The following is a 19,493-nucleotide window of genomic DNA, read 5'->3' as shown; positions in this document are numbered from 1 at the left end:
ATTCCAATTGCTGGTGATACTTCTTCACCATAGAGATTTGAAGCCAAAGTTGGAAATTTTTTAATTTTTCTTTTTTACTGATGTAGAGTTTATTTTCAATATGATATTATTTTCAAGTAAACGGCATTGTGTTTCAGTATTTTTGCAGATTATACTCCATTATAAGTTATTACAAGACAATGGTTATAATTTCCTATGCTTTGTAATACATCCTGTTGCTTGTCTATTTTCACACAGTAGTGTGTTATCTATTCATCTCACACCTGTCATTTGTCCCCCTCTTCCCTCTCCCCTTTGACAACCACAAAACTGTTTGCTACGTCTATGAGTTTGTTTCTGTTGTAAAGTTTTAACCTTTTATTTGTTTTTATTTTAACTTTAAGGAAGAAAACAGTTTGGAGATCTAATTCAGGACATTATCTAAATTCGCAAAATTTCAAGTTCACACTAGTACTCTGCTAAAGATAACCAGCAAGGAAGACGCCAACTGTGTGAAAGTTATGGAGGCCTATACTGGCCAGAGAGCTGTTAAATGAGAACAGGGAGGACTCCAAACTATGGGTGAGATCCAGAGTTCTCACCAAAGAAGTGTCATCGTTCTTCCAAGAAGTGGATTTCTACTCGCCCTCATGATATCAAGTAGAAACTCCCACATAAGTCATCTTAACTCCCACAGTAGTCTTCAGAGCACCTTGTGAGGTATCTATATACTTTTCCCTTCATCATAAACTCATTTGCACATGTCAGCACCAATTTTCAAATGTGCCTCGAGGCAGCAAAAAATGAAACTTCAGATTGGTAGCAGCTTTCAAGTAGCATTCACTCACAGCTGGCTTTCAACTTTTACTTGTTATTAAAAAGAAGGAAAAGGCAAAATTGGTATTTTTTTAATTGCTCTAATTAAGTCTTTAAAAGCTGAAATTGCCCAGAAAAGAAAGGGAGGGATAGAGGGAAAAAAAAAAAAAAAAAAAAAACCTAATCAGAGTTTCGACTTTAGAATTAAATGTGCCAACTTAATAAAATTCACAATGACAAGGTTGGATGAAATTACTGCTTTCTCAAACCAGTGATCCTTGATCTGTGCTTTTGAAAGAAGTGGGTGTGACTGCGGAACAGAACTGTTTACTTTTGAGGGAAAAATAAGGCCCCGTGGTAGAGAAGAGTGCAGACTGGGAAGAAGGAAAGAGAGAAAATGCCCTTTATAGAGGGCCAACCCCATTCCAGAACACTAGGAACTTTGTCTACACTGCTGGTCAGTTGCTAAGATGTGTCCAACTCTTTGCAACCCAATCAACTTGCAGCGCGCCAGGCTTCCCTGTTCTTCACCATTTCCCTGAGTTTGCTTAAACTTATGTCCATTGAGTCAGCGATGCCATCCAACCACCTCATCCTCTGTCGTCCCCTTCTCCTCATGCCCTCAATCTTTCCCAGCATCAAGGTGTTTCCCAATGAGTCAGATATTTGCAATACGTTGCCTCATTTAATTCTCATACCTTTTCCTGGAGTCCATTTGAGGTGAACACTAAAAGAATAAATATCATAACGACTTAAATAAAAAGTGTTCTGACTGTATGCCAGGTGCTTAGGCTTTATGTGAAAAATCTTATTAAATTATCATAGTGTTGTGTGTTACACACTTTTTTTTACCCTTTTTAAATAGATGAGGTTACTGATGAAAAGGTTAAGAAAGGTATCAGCATCGCATGGCTTGGTGGAGAAAAGCTCTGGACCTAAGTAGCTTGACTCCAGGGCCCACAGCCCTCTCCACTGTACAAAGCAGTTACCAGGATGGGTGTGCTACTGAGAGAAACATGCATCAAGATAAGTCTGTTGGTCAGTTCAGTCATTTAGTTGTGTCCGACTCTTTGTGACCCCATGGACTGCAGCACGACAGGCTTCCCTGTCCGTTGCTAACTCCCAGGCCTTGTGCAAACTCATGTCCATTGAGTCAGTGATGCCATCCAACCATGTTATTCTCTGCCATTCCCTTCTCTTCTGCTTTCAATCTTTCTCAGCATCGGGTCTTTTCCAATGAGTCAGTTATTCACATTGGGTGGCCAAAGTATTGGAGCTTCAGCTTCAGCATCAGTCTTTCCAATGAATATTCAGGACTGATTTCCTTTAGGATGGACTGGTTGGATCTCCTTGCAGTCCAAGGGACTCTCAAGAGTCTTCTCCAACACCACAGTTCAAAAGCATCAATTCTTCGGCGCTCAGCTTTCTTCACAGTCCAATTCTAACATCCATACATGACCACTGGAAAAACCATAGCCTTGACTAGATGGACCTCTGCTTTTTAATATGCTCTCTAGGTTGTCATAGCTTTTCTTCCAAGGAGCAAGTGTCTTGTAAGTTCATGGCTACAGTCATCATCAGCAGTGATTTTGCAGTCCAAGAAAATAAAGTCTGTCACTGTTTCCATTGTTTCCCTATCTATTTGCCTTGATGTGATGGGACTGGATGCCATGATCTTTGTTTTCTGAATGTTGAGCTTTAAGCCAACTTTTTCACTCTCCTCTTTCACTTTCATCAAGGGGCTCTATAGTTCCTCTTTTCTTTCTGCCATAAGGGTGGTGTCATCTGCATATCTGAGGTTACTGATATTTCTCCTGGCAACCTTGATTTCAACTTGGGCTTCATCCAGCCTGGCATTTCGCATGATGTACTCTGCATATAAGTTAAATAATCAGGGTGGCCATATACAGCCTTGATGTACTCCTTTCCCTATTTGGAACCAGCCTGTTGTTCCATGACCAGTTCTAACTGTTCCTTCCTGACCTGCATACAGGTTTCTCAAGAGGCAGGTCAGGTGGTCTGGTATTCCCATCTCTTTAAGAATCTTCTACAGTTTGTTGTGATCCACACAAATGACTTTGGTGTAGTCAATAAAGCAAAAATAAATGTTTTTCTGAAATTCTCTTGCTTTTTCTGTGACCCTATGGATGTTAGCAATTTGATCTCTGGTTCTCAAGGTAGACAGTACTGGGAAAAGCAGTAATTCTACACTGAGGCTGAAATCTGACTGGGTAGTGTGTTCACAACAACAGTGAAGTTGCTGGGCTTTATTCTAAGGAGAAGCCAGTGGAAAAGGTTTAAGCAGAGGTGTGACAAGATCAAGTTTCCTTTTCTTAAAAGTTATTGATTTTGGAGAATGGAAGGTTGAAGTGAAAAAGGCAAAAAATAGGGAGACCAGGAAGGTTCCTGTTGCACAGTCCAGGTAGGAGATGATGGCAGCTGGAGTAAGGAAGCTGAAGCAGCTGGAGTAAGACATGTGGGAAAAGAATGGATCTAGTAAGTAAAATACCAGAACCTGTCAGTGATTGTGTATATTTTCGAGGGGCCAGGCTAGTGAAGATGAGTTTCAGAGAGATGCTGAGGATGTGATCAAAATATGAGGAGGCAGAAAAGAACAAAAGTTTTAATCTCCTTTGGAACTGGGATTTTGTGACTCTAGGATCCAGTGTCAACATTATTCTGCCTCCACTCATTTCCCTATGATGGAGCCACAGCAAATTTCTGTATATTCTAGGTAATGTCCTGTATACTTTAAGAATTTGGTGCCATCGAAAGGAAACAAGTATGCTTTAGCAGGTAGAACTACTTAGAGAGGGATAAAGTGGAACAGACTCTAAATGTGGAGTCACAGAACTTTCTCAAACAGACAAAGGACATCAAAATAAAACCTAAGTTACCGTCATACTTAATCGCAAAGACTAAATGCCCTCCCCCACTATGACCAGGAACAAGGCACAGGTGTCTACTCCCACCACTTCCTTTCAACATTGTAATAGAGATTCTAGCCTATGATGGTAGGTGTTGCAAGAGGGCATCAGAGGGCAGACACACTGAAACCATACTCACAGAAAACTAGTCAATCTAATCACACTAGGACCACAGCCTTGTCTAACTCAATGAAACCAAGCCATGCCTGTGGGGCAACCCAAATTGGGCGGGTCATGGTGGAGAGGTCTGACAGAATGTGGTCCACTGGAGAGGGGAATGGCAAGCCACTTCAGTATTCTTGCCTTGAGAACCCCATGAACAGTATGAAAGGTAAAATGATAGGATACCAAAAGAGGAACTCCCCAGGTCATTAGGTGCCCAATATGCTACTGGAGATCAGTGGAGAAATAACTCCAGAAAGAATGCAGGGAAGGAGCCAAAGCAAAAACAATACCCAGCTGTGGATGTGACTGGTGATAGAAGCAAGATCTGATGCTGTAAAGAGCAATACTGCATAGGAATCTGGAATGTCAGGTCCATGAATCAAGGTAAATTGGAAGTGGTCAAATAAGAGATGGAAAGAGTGAATGTCGACTTTCTAGGAATCAGCGAACTAAAATGGACTGGAATGGGTGAATTTAACTCAGATGACCATTATATCTACTACTGTGGGCAGGAATCCCTCAGAAGACATGGAGTAGCCATCATCGTCAACAAAAGAGTCCGAAATGCAGTACTTGGATACAATCTCAAAAACGACAGAATGTTCTCTGTTCATCTCCAAGGCAAACCATTTAATATCACAGTTATCCAAGTATATGCCCCAACCAGTAACGCTGAAGAAGCTGAAGTTGAACTGTTTTATGAAGACCTACAAGATCTTTTAGAACTAACACCCAAAAAAGATGTCCTTTTCATTATAGGGGACTGGAATGCAAAAGTAGGAAGTCAAGAAACACCTGGAGTAACAGGCAAATTTGGCCTTGGAATGTGGAATGAAGCAGGGCAAAGACTAATAGAGTGTTGCCAAGAAAATGCACTGGTCATAGCAAACACCCACTTCCAACAACACAAGAGAAGACTCTACACATGGACATCACCAGACGGTCAACACCAAAATCAGATTGATTATATTCTATGCAGCCAAAGATGGAGAAGCTCTATACAGTCAACAAAAACAAGACCAGGAGCTGACTGTGGCTCAGATCGTGAGCACCTTATTACCAAATTCAGACTTAAATTGAAGAAAGTAGGGAAAACTGCTAGACCTAAATCAAATCCCTTATGATTATACAGTGGAAGTGAGAAATAGATTTAAGGGCCCAGATCTGATAGATAGAGTGCCTGATGAACTATGGACTGAGGTTCGTGACATTGTACAGGAGACAGGGATCAAGACCATGCCCATGGAAAAAAAATGCAAAAAGCAAAATGGCTGTCTGGGGAGGCCTTACAAATAGCTGTGAAAAGAAGAGAAGTGAAAAGCCAAGGAGAAAAGGAAAGATAGAAGCATCTGAACACAGAGTTCCAAAGAATAGCAAGAAGAGATAAGAAAGCCTTCTTCAGCGATCAATGCAAAGAAATAGAGGAAAACAACAGAATGGGAAAGACTAGAGATCTCTTCAAAAATTAGAGATACCAAGGGAACATTTCATGCAAAGATGGGCTCAATAAAGGACAGAAATGGTCTGGACCTAACAGAAGCAGAAGATATTAAGAAGAGGTGGCAAGAATACACAGAAGAACTGTACAAAAAAGATCTTCACAACCCAGATAATCATGATGATGTGATCACAAATCTAGAGCCAGACATCTTGGAAAGTGAAGTCAAGTGGGGCTTAGAAAGCATCACTATGAACAAAGCTAGCGGAGGTGATGGAATTCCAGTTAAGCTGTTTCAAATCCTGAAAACGATGCTGTGAAAGTGCTGCACTCAATATGCCAGCAAATTTGGAAAACAGCAGTGGCCACAGGACTGGAAAAGGTCAGTTTTCATTCCAATCCCAAAGAAAGGCAATGACAAAGAATGCTCAAACTACTGCACATTTGCACTCATCCCACATGCTAGTAAAGTAATGCTCAAAATTCTCCCAGCCAGGTTTCAGCAATACGTGAACCGTGAACTCCCTGATGTTCAAGCTGGTTTCAGAAAAGGCAGAGGAACCAGAGATCAAATTGCCAACATCTGCTGGATCATGGATAAAGCAAGAGAATTCCAGAAAAACATCTATTTCTGCTTTATTGACTATGCCAAAGACTTTGTGTGGATCACAATAAACTGGAAAATTCTGAAAGAGATGGGAATACCAGACCACCTGACCTGCCTCTTGAGAAATCTGTATACAGGTCAGGAAGCAACAGTTAGAACTGGACATGGAACAACAGACTGGTTCCCAATAGGAAAAGGAGTACGTCAAGGCTGTATATTGTCACCCTGCTTCTTTAACTTCTATGCAGAGTACATCATGAGAAACGCTGGACTGGAAGAAACACAAGCTGGAATCAAGATTGCCGGGAGAAATATCAATAACCTCAGATATGCAGATGACACCACCCTTATGGCAGAAAGTGAAGAGGAACTAAAAAGCCTCTTGATGAAAGTGAAAGAGGAGAGTGAAAAAGTTGGCTTAAAGCTCAACGTTCAGAAAACAAAGATCATGGCATCCGGTCCCATCACTTCAAGGGATATAGATGGGGAAACAGTAGAAACAGTGTCAGACTTTATTTTTTTTGGCTCCAAAATCACTGCAGATGGTGATTGCCGCCATGAAATTAAAAGACGCTTACTCCTTGGAAGAAAAGTTATGACCAACCTAGATAGTATATTCAAAAGCAGAGACATTGCTTTGCCGACTAAGGTCCATCTAGTCAAGGCTATGGTTTTTCCTGTGGTCATGTATGGATGTGAGAGTTGGACTGTGAAGAAGGCTGAGTGCCGAAGATTTGATGCTTTTGAACTGTGGTTTTGGAGAAGACTCTTGAGAGTCCCTTGGACTGCAAGGAGATCCAACCAGTCCATTCTAAAGGAGATCAGTCCTGGGATTTCTTTGGAAGGAATGATGCTAAAGCTGAAGCTCCAGTACTTTGGCCACCTCATGCGAAGTGTTGACTCATTGGAAAAGACTCTGATGCTGGGAGAGATTGGGGGCAGGAGGAGAAGGGGATGATAGAGGATGAGATGGCTGGTTGGCATCACTGACTCGATGGACGTGAGTCTGAGTGAACTCTGGGAGATGGTGATGAACAGGGAGGCCTGGCATGCTGCGATTCATGGGGTCGCAAAGAGTTGGACACAACTGAGTGACTGAACTGAGCCTGTGCAAAAAGGTAAGAAAAATAAATAAAAGGCGTCCAGATTTGAGAACATATGGTTACACTGTCTTATTTGAAAAATACTGATCAACTCTGTAGAATATCTCCTGGAATCTCCAAAAAGTATTAGAACTAATAAATGAACTTAGTGAAAGTTGAAGAATACATTATCAATACAAAAGGCAGTTTTGTTTCTGTGTATTAACAAAACTTAGAAATGAAATTTAAAGTATTTCATTTCAAAAAGCATCAAGAATACAGCAGGCTTAGGAATAAGTCTGAAAAAGAGCTACATAATGAAAACTATAAAATACTGCAAAAATTGAGGAAGAAGAATATATGAAGAGCAACATTATCTTCATGGATCAGATAACTCAATTGTTAAGAAGTCAATTCTTGCTAAATTGGTCTATAGATGAAACTCAATTGCAATCAAAACCTCAGCAGAATCTTTTGTAGATGTTAAAAAGATAATTATAAAATATGTGTAAAATACATAATACTAACTACAGCCAAAACATATTTGAAAAAAAAGTTTGGAGGAGTTACTACTTGATTTCAAGATTTGTTACAAAGCAACAGCATTTAATACAGCGAATGCAGTGTGGTAGTGGCATTAATGTGCACAGATAAATAAATCAATGAGTCAGAAGATAATCCAGATATTGACTCACACACATATTGTCAATTGATTTTTTATAAAGATGCAAAGACATTTAAGTGGAGAGAGGAGAGTTTAATCAACAAATGATCCTGGAACTACTGCATAACTATATGTAAAAAATTAAACTTTGTTCCTTTCCTCATATCACATAAAAATTGATACAAAATGGACCATAGGTCTAAATGTAAGAGATGATACATAAAAATGCTATAAAAATTATTAGGAATGAATATGTGCATATATTAGATTTAGATTATATTTCAAAAAAGGGAAGAAAAAACTTTATGATCTTGATTTCATAAACAGTTTTTAACTTATCAAAAGTACAATTCATAAAAGAAAAAAGTTATAAACTGGGCTTTGTTAATATTAAAAAATATCTGCTCTTTGGCGACTCTTAAGAGATGAAAGAGAGAAGACAAAATGTAGGAAAATATCAACAATCATATATATTTGGTAAAACAGTTGTGTCCAGAATATATGGAAAATCAATCTCAAACCTCAGCAATAAGTAACAAGTCAAATTCAAAAAATGGGCAAAATATTTTAACATTCCTTTCACCAAATAAGATATATAGATAGCAAGTAAGCACAGGAATAAATGCTCAACATTATTATTCATTAGGGAAATGTAAATTAAAATTACAAGGTGATAATATTATACATATTAGAATATAAAATTTAAAAGACTGATCCTACCAAATGCTGGTGATGATGTGAATCAACTGGAACTGGTGATAAATTAGAATGGTAAAAATACTTTAGTAAACAGCTTGGCAGTTCTAAGTAAACAAACATCCACCTACCACATGAGTCAGACATTCTACCAGGGTACTTATCAAAGAGACACGGGAGAAAAATCTATCAAAGATTTATATATGAACATTCATAACAGATTTATTTGTAATAGTCCAAAACTCAAACATGAAAATATCCATCAGCAAGTTATTGGATAAACAAGTTGTGGTATATCCATGCAATGGAATACCACTCATCATTAATAGAAAATTAACCATTGCTACCTGACTTGGGTGAATTTCAAAATTACCCTGAATAAAAGAAAAATGACAAAAAGAATAGAAGCTTAATGTCTTCTGTTACTAAATTATAACGTCTGAAAGTAAATCAATGGTTTCCTGAGATGGAGAAATAGGAGGGAGAAGCAGGAGGGAAGAATTAGACATGGCACAAAGAAACTTTTGTAGTAATGACTATGTTTAAACTGTAGGAGTGGTTTCATGAGTATTTACACATGTCAAAATGTATCAAAGTGTAAGTTCGAAAATGTGTAGTTTATTACACTGGGTTGGCCAAAACGTTCATTTGGGTTTTTCTATAACATTGCATGGGAAAACCTGAGCAAACTTTTTGGCCAACCTAATATTTTGATTATTTTTTAATAAACTGTTTTCAAAGCTTCTCTGTAAATAATTAGTTTTTATTTCATATTCTGAGAGTCTGTGTTTCTAAGAATGTACTCTCAATCTGCGTATATAAGCCAGTGCATTTCCAGAAGAGATGGAGGCCAACTTCTCATATGCCAGTGAATTTTCCCCAAGCAGGACATGTGTAAGAAAATGGAAACAAATTTCCTCTAAGTCCATTTCTGGCCCAAGGGCCTAGGAAAATATGTAGCCATGAATGATGGATGCAGAGCCAATTAGTACAGTAGCAATGCGTCACAAACTATATTTATTGTCTATAGAGGTGCTCCCCAGTTAAAGTGGTAATTGGATTAATACATGATATTATTTCTGTCTTTGGGATCTCCCAGAATCACATTATTCTGCCTCACTTACAGAGAGGAGGAGCTATATGCCCTTGTCCTAACTGCTGTTTAAATGAAAAATATGGCATCTTTATCTCTGAACCTCTTCTCTGGCTATGTGAAAGTTGCTTAGTCGTGTCCGACTCTTTGCGACCCCATGGACTGTACAGTCCATGGAATTCTCCAGGCCAGAATACTGGAGTGGGTGGCCTTTCCCTTCTCCAACTTCTGTAGATATAGCATGACTCTTAGATTTTTAATGCAATTTTAAAATTTTATATTTATAACTGTGATAGTAATTACATATCTAGTTCCTATTGAGTTGTACTAAAGCCATCTATTTAGTCCTCAAAACAATCCTATGGATAAATATTATAGCTAAATAAACAGGATTAAAAGGCTATTTGCCCAAGGTAATATTTGTTAGTTTTGGAACTGGGATTTAAGCTCAGATAAGGGCTTCCCTGGTGGCTCAGAGGTTAAAGCGTCTACCTGCAATGCAGGAGACCTGGGTTCAATTCCTGGGTAGGGAAGATTCCCTGGAGAAGGAAATGGCAACCCACTCCAGTATTCTTGCCTGGAGAATCCCATGGACAGAGGAGCCTGGTGGGCTACAGTCCACGGGGTAGCAAAGAGTCGGATATGACTGAGCAACTTCACATAGCTGACTAAAAAGCCAGCCATTCAAACCACTTTTGTAGTATATTTCATTGATTAATTTATTAATTTTGTCTTTTTCTACAAAAAAGTTGAGATCTCTTATTGTAAATGTGATATAAACTAGTAAATATTTCAGTTGAAATTAAACTCCAAAGGAAGTTTCTTCTAATGGACTGTGAGGGTAAATCAAAATTATAATGAAATATCACCTCAAGCTGAAGCTCCAATACTTTGGCCACCTGATATGAAGAACTGATTCATTGAAAAGACTCTGATGCTGGAAAAGATTGAAGACAAGAGGAGAAGAGGAGGGCAGAGGATGAGATGGCTGGATGGCATCACTGACTTCGTGGACATGCGTTCGAGCAAGCTCTGGGAGTTGGTGATGGACAGGGAAGCCTGGTGTGCTGCAGTCCATGGGGTCACAAAGAGTTGGACACGACTGAGTGACTGAACTGAACTGAATCACCTCATAACAGTCAGAATGGCTATCATTAAAATTTACACAAACAATAAAACTTGAGAGGGTGTGGAGAGAAGGGAACCCACCTACACTGTTGGTGGGAATGTAAATTGGTACAGCCACTATGGAGAACAGTGTGAAGCCTCCTTAAAAAACTAAAAATAGAGCTGCCAAAAAATACCACTCCTGGGCATATAGCTGGATAAAAATATGCCCTGGAAAGATACATGTACTCCAATATTTGTTCATTGCAGCATTATTTACAGTAACTATGACATGGATGCAAGCTGAATTTCCATCAACAGAGCAATGGATAAAGAAGATGAAAGGTGTGGTACGTATATACAATGTAATGCTATTCAGCCATTGAAAAGAATGAAATAATGCCATTTGTGGAAACATGGATGAACCTAGAGATTGTCATACTAAGTGAAGTCAAACAGAGAAAGAAATATCATATCGCTTATATGCAGAACCAAAAAATGATACAAATGAGCTTCTTTAAAAATTAAAAGAGACTCACAGACTTAGAGAACCAATTTATAGTTACCAAGGGGAGGGTCGGGGGAGGGATAGTTAGAGATTTGGAAATCGGCACGTATACACTGCTACATTTAAAATGCATACTGGGATGACCCTGAGGGATGGGATGGGGAGGGAGGCGGGAGGGGTGTTCAGGATGGGGACACATGTACACCCACGGCTGATTCATGTCAATGTATGGCAAAAACCACTACAATATTGTAAAGTAATTAGCCTTCAATTAAAATAAATAAATAAAATTTTTAAAAAATAAAGCAAAAAAAGCATAACCATTTCATGCTACCTATTGTATATCATAGGGAACTCTGCTCAATATTACGTAATAAACTAAATGGGAAAATTATTTGACAAAGAATAAATACATGTGTGTATATAACTAAATCACTTTGCTGTATACCTGAAGCTAACATAACATTGTTAATCAAGTATACTCCAACATAAAATAAAAAAGTTTTAAAGAATAAAAGGGAGAAATTTTCTCATTTACAAACTTCCTAAGAAGGGAGACTTTAAAAGTTAGAAGGAAGCAAGGTCACCACTTAGATGGCTTTAGATGAGTATTAGGCTGTTCCAATTTGGTTTGTCAGGAAACCTTAGAGGCACTCACTAGCTGGCCTACTGCACCAGGAACTCTGGAATATCAAGACCTGTCTGCAGCGATGAAAAAAAAGCTAGGGTTTAATTATCAGGCACCAGAGTGATGGTAATTAAGGCTCTCTTACAGAAAGTGGGGGAGGCAATTGTGACCCCAGGGCTATCTCAAGGAAAGGCAAGAAATTCTCCCTGAGCTGGGTCACTGTTTCAGTACTGAGTCAGCACTGCCAGTAATGACTGAGAGGATGACACCGGATAAAAACAGCCGTAATAGCTACACTCACTGAAATCTTCCTGTGTCGTAGGCAGCGGCGTTAAGAGCTCTGCATGTATTGCCTCATCTCTTCCTCTCAACAACCCTGCAGTAAATCTATAGATATTATTATTATTTTTGCATTTTACAGATGACAAAACTGAAATATAAAACATTTAAGTAACTTTCCCAAAGTGAAACAGAGGACACAGAGTTGAGATTCCGGGCTGTGCCCTTAAACTCTGTACAATAGTAAGGCACGAGAGAAACTCCATGCTCATCCCTGGGGAAGCTGGTAACCCTTCAGGCAGAGCTGTGAAGCTGGGTGACCACGTTGTCAGGGGACAATCCAGGATCTCTTCCTGATGGTGACCAGCAACAGCCGAGTGTTGCAGGGCTTGGGTGTACTGGCACCACTAGCACCTGTGAGCCCATCTGGACCCCGAAGCCTGGCAGGAGACTAGACGTGGTTGGTCCTTCCTCCTAATGAGTCACATATTATGTTTTTCTCCTTAACAGAAGCACAGTTGATTTACAATATTATTGTTAGTTTCAGGTGTACCACAAAGTGATTCAGTTATATACATATATTTTTTCAGGTTATTTTACATTCAGTTCAGTTCAGTTTAGTTCAGTCGCTCAGTCGTCTGACTCTTTGTGACCCCACAAATCGCAGCACTCCAGGCCTCCCTGTCAATCACCATCTCCCGGAGTTCACTCAGACTCACGTCCATTGAGTCCATGATGCCATCCAGCCATCTCGTCCTCGGTCATCCCCTTCTCCTCCTGTCCCCAATCTCTCCCAGCATCAGAGTCTTTTCCAATGAGTCAGCTCTTCTCATGAGGTGGCCAAAGTACTGGAGCTTCAGCTTTAGCATCATTCCTTCCAAAGAAATCCCAGGGTTGATCTCCTTCAGAATGGACTGGTTGGATCTCCTTGCAGTCCAAGGGACTCTCAAGAGTCTTCTCCAAAACCACAGTTCAAACGCATCAATTCTTCGGTGCTCAGTTTTCTTCACAGTCCAAATCTCACATCCATACATGACCACAGGAAAAACCATAGCCTTGACTAGACGGACCTTAGTCGGAAAAGTAATGTCTCTGCTTTTGAATATGCTATCTAGGTTGCTCATAACTTTTCTTCCAAGGAGTAAGCGTCTTTTAATTTCATGGCGGCAATCACCATCTGCAGTGATTTTGGAGCCAAAAAAAATAAAGTCTGACACTGTTTCTACTGTTTCCCCATCTATTTCCCATGAAGTGATGAGACCAGATGCCATGATCTTCGTTTTCTGAATGTTGAGCTTTAAGCCAACTTTTTCACTCTCTTCTTTCACTCTCATCAAGAGGCTTTTTAGTTTCTCTTCACTTTCTGCCATAAGGGTGGTGTTATCTGCATATCTGAGGTTATTGATATTTCTCCCGGAAATCTTGATTCTAGCTTGTGTTTCTTCCAGTCCAGCGTTTCTCATGATGTACTCTGCATAGAAGTTAAATAAGCAGGGTGACAATATACAGCCTTGATGTACTCCTTTTCCTATTTGGGACCAGTCTGTTGTTCCATGTCCAGTTCTAACTGTTGCTTCCTGACTTGCATATAGGTTTCTCAAGAGGCAGGTCAGGTGGTCTGGTGTTCCCATCTCTTTCAGAATTTTCCACAGTTTATTGTGATCCACACAGTCAAAGGCTTTGGCATAGTCAATAAAGTAGAAATAGATGTTTTTCTGGAACTCTCTTGCTTTTTCCATGATCCAGCGGATGTTGGCAATTTGATCTCTGGTTCCTCTGCCTTTTCTGAAACCAGCTTGAACATCAGGGAGTTCACGGTTCATGTACAGGTCATTATAAGGTATTGAAAAAGAACCAGACATTGAGACAAGGGAAGAAGATGGGAGGTGTGTGTGGAGAGATGGTATGAGTTAGAATTCTAGAAGGGAAAGGGAAAAGGGGACTGTAGCAAGCCACACCCTTAGCTGGCCTTCCATGGAACCCTGTGTTTTCATTTATCTTTTGCGCATCCACAATCCGCCATAAATTTGTTAACTACCTACTATTCAGCAAACACTGTGGTGTTAATGCTTTTTGCATAGTAATGATCTTTTTTCTTCTCTGGTCCCCTAGCTGCCTGAGAGTTCCTGTTGAGGGGGGACTTTTTGTCTTTTCATATTCAGAGAGAACAGAGGGCCAGGCACATATTAGGTGAGGGAAGAATGACCTGAATTTAAATTCTAGATCTGTCACTCACTAGCTGTGAAATCTTGGCTAAGTACTTAACTTCCTTGGACCTTAGTTTCCCTGACTCTCAAGTGGAAATTTTCTACCTTGTAAGTACTTAAAGATCAGGGATTGTCTGTAAAAGCGCTTCATAAGGTGCCAAATGTCATATAAATGCTGCCCCTTGCTCTCCTTAGGGTCCGCTTCCTGCCTCCCTCCTTCTCTCCCTAGTTCTCCTGACCTGCCCTCCTCTTCTTCCTCCTTGCTTTTCATACCCCCACTTTTCTTATTAATACTTCATTAAACAGCACTTGTTTAAATTGCTCCCTTCTGAAATAGATCAGAAGCAAAATAAAACAAGGCGATAGCATACATTTCAAGGACAAATTTTACTTGGAGAGCTTATGCAAGTGGATCTTTGCTTATAATTTTTTTGCAGGTCTTTCACCATCCCGTTGCCTCTCTGGAGGGGGCTGGAGGGGGCTGGAGGGCATTCGGCTCTGTGTGACTGCGCTCTAAAGACCAAGTTCAAACAACAAGGCAGGTTCTGAAGGTTCATCCCTGGAAGCTCCTAGACCCTCTTGGCCTCCCACTCTGTGGCACTGTCTTTCAGAGAGTAGCCCATCCCAGCCCCGGGGTGCACACAGATGGGGCGCATCCTCTCTCCACGGGTACTTGAGGCTCCTGCAGCCCAGCTCAGGAGGAAAGGCTCGAGAAAGGGTTGTGACCCTACTGTCTCTGAGGAAGATGGCCTTGCAGAGCCATTCGCGAAGAACAGGGCTCTCCAAAGTTGGCCATCTGGTGCAATATTCCTTTTATAATCCCTGGGCATCTTGCATACCAACCCCAGGACTAGAGCTGCCAAGGGGAGGGACTGCTTACCTAAAGATAAGTTCAGTCCAAAAGACAAAAAGAAGTACCCGATTCTATCATTTGTAAAAGTCTCCCAGACTGATTTTTCTGAACTATCCATGTGTGAGGGATATCCTTTCCTGTTCTGGCTTTAGTCACCATATATCTTCTGCTAGAAATCTCCATTTTTATTTCTTTCCTTGCTCTTTGCCTGCCATGTGCTAGCTGCCAGGCACCTGAACCTTGGAGAATTCCAGAAGATCCTTAAGACCCCACTCGGACATGAAATTTGCATGGGCCCATCTCAGAAGACTGCACTGTGGAATGTTCCCCCTCGCACTTTACTGGTCGTTGGTTATACAATTCTCGCAGCAACATTGCACAATGCATTCTTGTTGAGAGCAGAGAATCTTATCCCTCGGTATTCCCCAGTGTTGAACACATAGGAAATACTATCTCTGGGGTGCACTTTAAAGCAGCTTCTCTGGTCTCTCTCTCTTCTCCCCATCTTCTTTCTCTACCCTATGGAGGGAGAATCTTCAAACAGGCTTGCCAAATTCCACTGGTACCTGGAATACAACCGAGTCAACAGTGGTTGAGGGGAATCTTTCAAGGTGTTAGCACTGATGTATTACAGCACACTTATGGACTGTACTCTTCTTTCTCAACCTCTTTCTCCCTTGTTCCAGTTCTTCCAAGGTATACGGCTAAAGGGTGTCTTCCGTATCACTAAAGTGATAAAAGATCCTGGACTGTGCCAGGCATCCCTTATTCTGCTTTCTTTACTCTTTTTTTCTTTTCCCTCAAACACTGGTAGATGTGGCCTTTTAGTCACTCACTCTGGTTAGTACAGATAATTGGGTCTGCACATTGTATGAAAATAGAATAGATTTAGGGTCTGCTTAGTTTCAAAGTTATTTAACGCTAACTAGCAGTAAGGAGCAAAAAGCTCTCTGTGTGGTCTGACTTGGCTTACTATGTTCTGCTATGTGGAATTTGAGGCCAAAGCTCCAGATGATACTGAAGAGGAGCTTGGTCCTCTCTTGCCTTTATACATCTGTTTATTCCAAAACCTCAGCATAGTGAAAGGTGGCTGGGCCAAGGCAGGGTGTAGATTTCCTGCCCACCCATATTTTTGCTATTGTACAAATACTTTTCCTGAAAAAGATCCCAAACACACTGCCCCCCAAAGAGATGGAAATGGGGAATCAAATTAGCCCATCTTCTGGGCTTACAGCCCCTGACATCATCTTCAACCCATCTTTTAATATTTTGCCTTCCATTCGGTCAGTCCCTTAAATCCTATGAATTCTATCATGTTAATCCCTTTCATGTCCCACCCTCCCTCACCTAAGCCCCATCTCTAGCATCACCGGAATACTATAGATGCCCAGTATCCTGCATGTGGATTACGTAAACAGACTCCTACTTCTTGCTTTATGCTTGCAGTGCCTCTGAAGGACCTTCCTAACAGTTCAAATCTTACCTTCTCCTGACTTAAGAACTTTTGGGGTTCACTATTACTATCAGAATCCTTGCACTTATAACAAGCAGACCAAATTCAGCTTTCAGAAGTGCATTGTTTTGGGTTTAACATTAAACAAAGAATACAAGAACAAACCTGGAATCAATATTCAAATATTGTATAAAGATTTGTATTTCCAAATTTATTTGGAAAAATCAGAACATATAGTGACACTGTACTAAAATTCCCAAATGGGAATTGTCAGCTGGAGGTAATCTGGGGCTTTGTAAGTGATCAGTGTGCTCCTGAAGTCATCATGGTCTCCCCCCCACACACACAATGGAGGCATTTGTACATCCCCTGGCAAACTTTTCACTCAGAGGCTGATTCCTATTAGTCAGATTGAAATGTTTCCCTTAAGAAAATCCAGACTTCTTAATCTGGGTGTTTGACAACTGTAAGCTAAATAATATCCTCACACTATGTCTTTGCCCTTATCTTCAGAAGCTGTGAATGGATTCCTTTACACAGTAGGAGGAATTTTGTGGCTACAATTCCACTAAGGGTTTTGAGATATGGATATAGCCTGCATTCTGAATGGGCCCATGGTTTAACCACGAGCATCCTTGAAGAGAGAAACATGAAGAACACAGATCAAAGAGGAGATTGATGGTGGAGACAGAGGTTGGATTTATAGGGACACAACACACAAAAATATTGGTAACCTCTAGAAGTCAAAATAGGCAAGGAGTAAATTCTCTCTTGGAGGCTCCAGGAAGAACCCCTTTCTTTACTTTGATTTTGGCCCTGTAACTCTCACTTCAGACTTCTGGCTTCAAAAAAATGTATGATAATAAATTTCTGTCATTTAAAGTCACTAAGCTATGATAATTTGTGATAGCAGTGATAGGAAATTAATATAACTTATCCTAACTTGTGAAATCAAGTGGGCCTTAGAAAGCATCGCTACAAACAAAGCTAGTGGAGGTGATGGAATTCCAGTTGAGCTATTTCAAATCCTGAAAGATGATGCTGTGAAAGTGTTGCACTCAATATGACAGCAAATTTGGAAAACACAGCAGTGGCCACAGGACTGGAAAAGGTCAGTTTTCATTCCAGTCCCAAAGAAAGCTCATGCCAAACAATGCTCAAACTACTGCACAATTGCACTCATCTCACACGCTAGTAAAGTAATGCTCAAAATTCTCCAAGCCAGGCTTCAGCAATACGTGAACCATGAACTTCCTGATGTTCAAGCTCGTTTTAGAAAAGGCAGAGGAACCAGAGATCAAATTGCCAACATCCTCTGGATCATGGAAAAAGCAAGAGAGTTCCAGAAAAACATCTCTTTCTGCTTTATTGACTATGCCAAAGCCTTTGACTGTGTGGATCACAATAAACTGTGGAAAATTCTGGAAGAGATGGGAATACCAGACTACCTGACCTGCCTCTTGAGAAATCTGTAGGCAGGTCAGGAAGCAACAGTTAGAACTGGACATGGAACAACAGACTGGTTCCAAATAGGGAAAGGAATACATCAAGGCTGTACACTGTCACCCTGCTTATTTAACTTCTATGCAGAGTACATCATGAGAAACTCTGGACTGGAAGAAACACAGGCTGGAATCAAGATTTCTGGGAGAAATATCAATAACCTCAGATATGCAGATGATACCACCCTTATGGCAGAAAGTGAAGAGGAACTAAAAAGCCTCTTGATGAAAGTGAAAGAAGAAAGTGAAAAAGTTGGCTTAAAACTCAACATTCAGAAAACGAAGATCATGGCATCTGGTCTCATCACTTCATGGGAAATAGATGGGGTAACAGTGGAAACAGTATCAGAATTTATTTTTTTGGCTCCAAAATCACTGCAGATGGTGATTGCAGCCATGAAATTAAAAGACGCTTACTCCTTGGAAGAAAAGTTATGACCAACCGAGATAGCATATTGAATGGATGGATGGATGTGAGAGTTGGACTGTGAAGAAAGCTTAGTGCTGAAGAATTGATGCTTTTGAACTATGGTGTTGGAGAAGACTCTTGAGAGTCCGTTGGACTGCAAGGAGATCCAACCAGTCCGTCCTAAAGGAGATCAGTCCTGGGTGTTCTTTGGAAGGACTGATGCTGAAGCTGAAACTAATATTTTGGCCACCTCATGTGTCGAGTTGACTCATTGGAAAAGACTCTGATGCTGGGAGGGATTGGGGGCAGGAGGAGAAGGGGACGACAGAGGATGAGATGGCTGGATGGCATCACCGACTCGATGGACGTGAGTCTGAGTAAATCCGGGAGTTGGTGAAGGACAGGGAGGCCTGGCGTGCTGCGATTCATAGCGTCGCAAAGAGCTGGACACTACTGAGTGACTGAACTGAACTGATTCTAACTTGCTTTTCTCAATTTATCTTCTAGGGCATCTTCCCAGATTAGATTGCACACTCTTCTTCCAGTGCTGTGTCATTTTCAGGTTCTTGTATTTTGCATGAACATCTACTTGGATTGCTCGTTTCCCCATCTCCATGAGTTCAAAGTCTCCTAAGCTCTCTGCTGCCACCTCTTCTTGCTCCTTACCTTGGGTTTTATTTGGTCAGCAAAAGCCTTCTTTAATTCACCTACCATTTTGTTGAAGTCCTACAATGCGCCATCTTCTGATTCTATACTTCACAATCATCATCTTATGTAATCAGTTCAAGGGCAGACCCCTGCATGAGTATGCCCATGTGTGGACACCTCAGCCTGCATGCCCACACAAGCCCTGCCTTATCCTCTGAAAATTCCTGTCCCTTGACAATATTTCATATTGAAGAGGCCCACATGCCTGACATGCAGTATTGGCTCAAGAAGATACACCAGAAGAGGCTCACACAGGCCCAGGACTAGGTGGGCACATAACTTTCAGTGTCTTTTTATACAGATTATTGGCTAGAAGTTGGGCACAGGCTGTGGGTGCATGGCCCCTTGGCCTCACAGAACCTTCACCCTTTG

This window comes from Capra hircus, chromosome 29, assembly GCF_001704415.2.
Source record: "Capra hircus breed San Clemente chromosome 29, ASM170441v1, whole genome shotgun sequence".
Taxonomy (NCBI): domain Eukaryota; kingdom Metazoa; phylum Chordata; class Mammalia; order Artiodactyla; family Bovidae; genus Capra; species Capra hircus.
The sequence above is the reverse complement of the archived record's forward strand: the minus strand, read 5'-3'. Positions refer to the sequence as shown.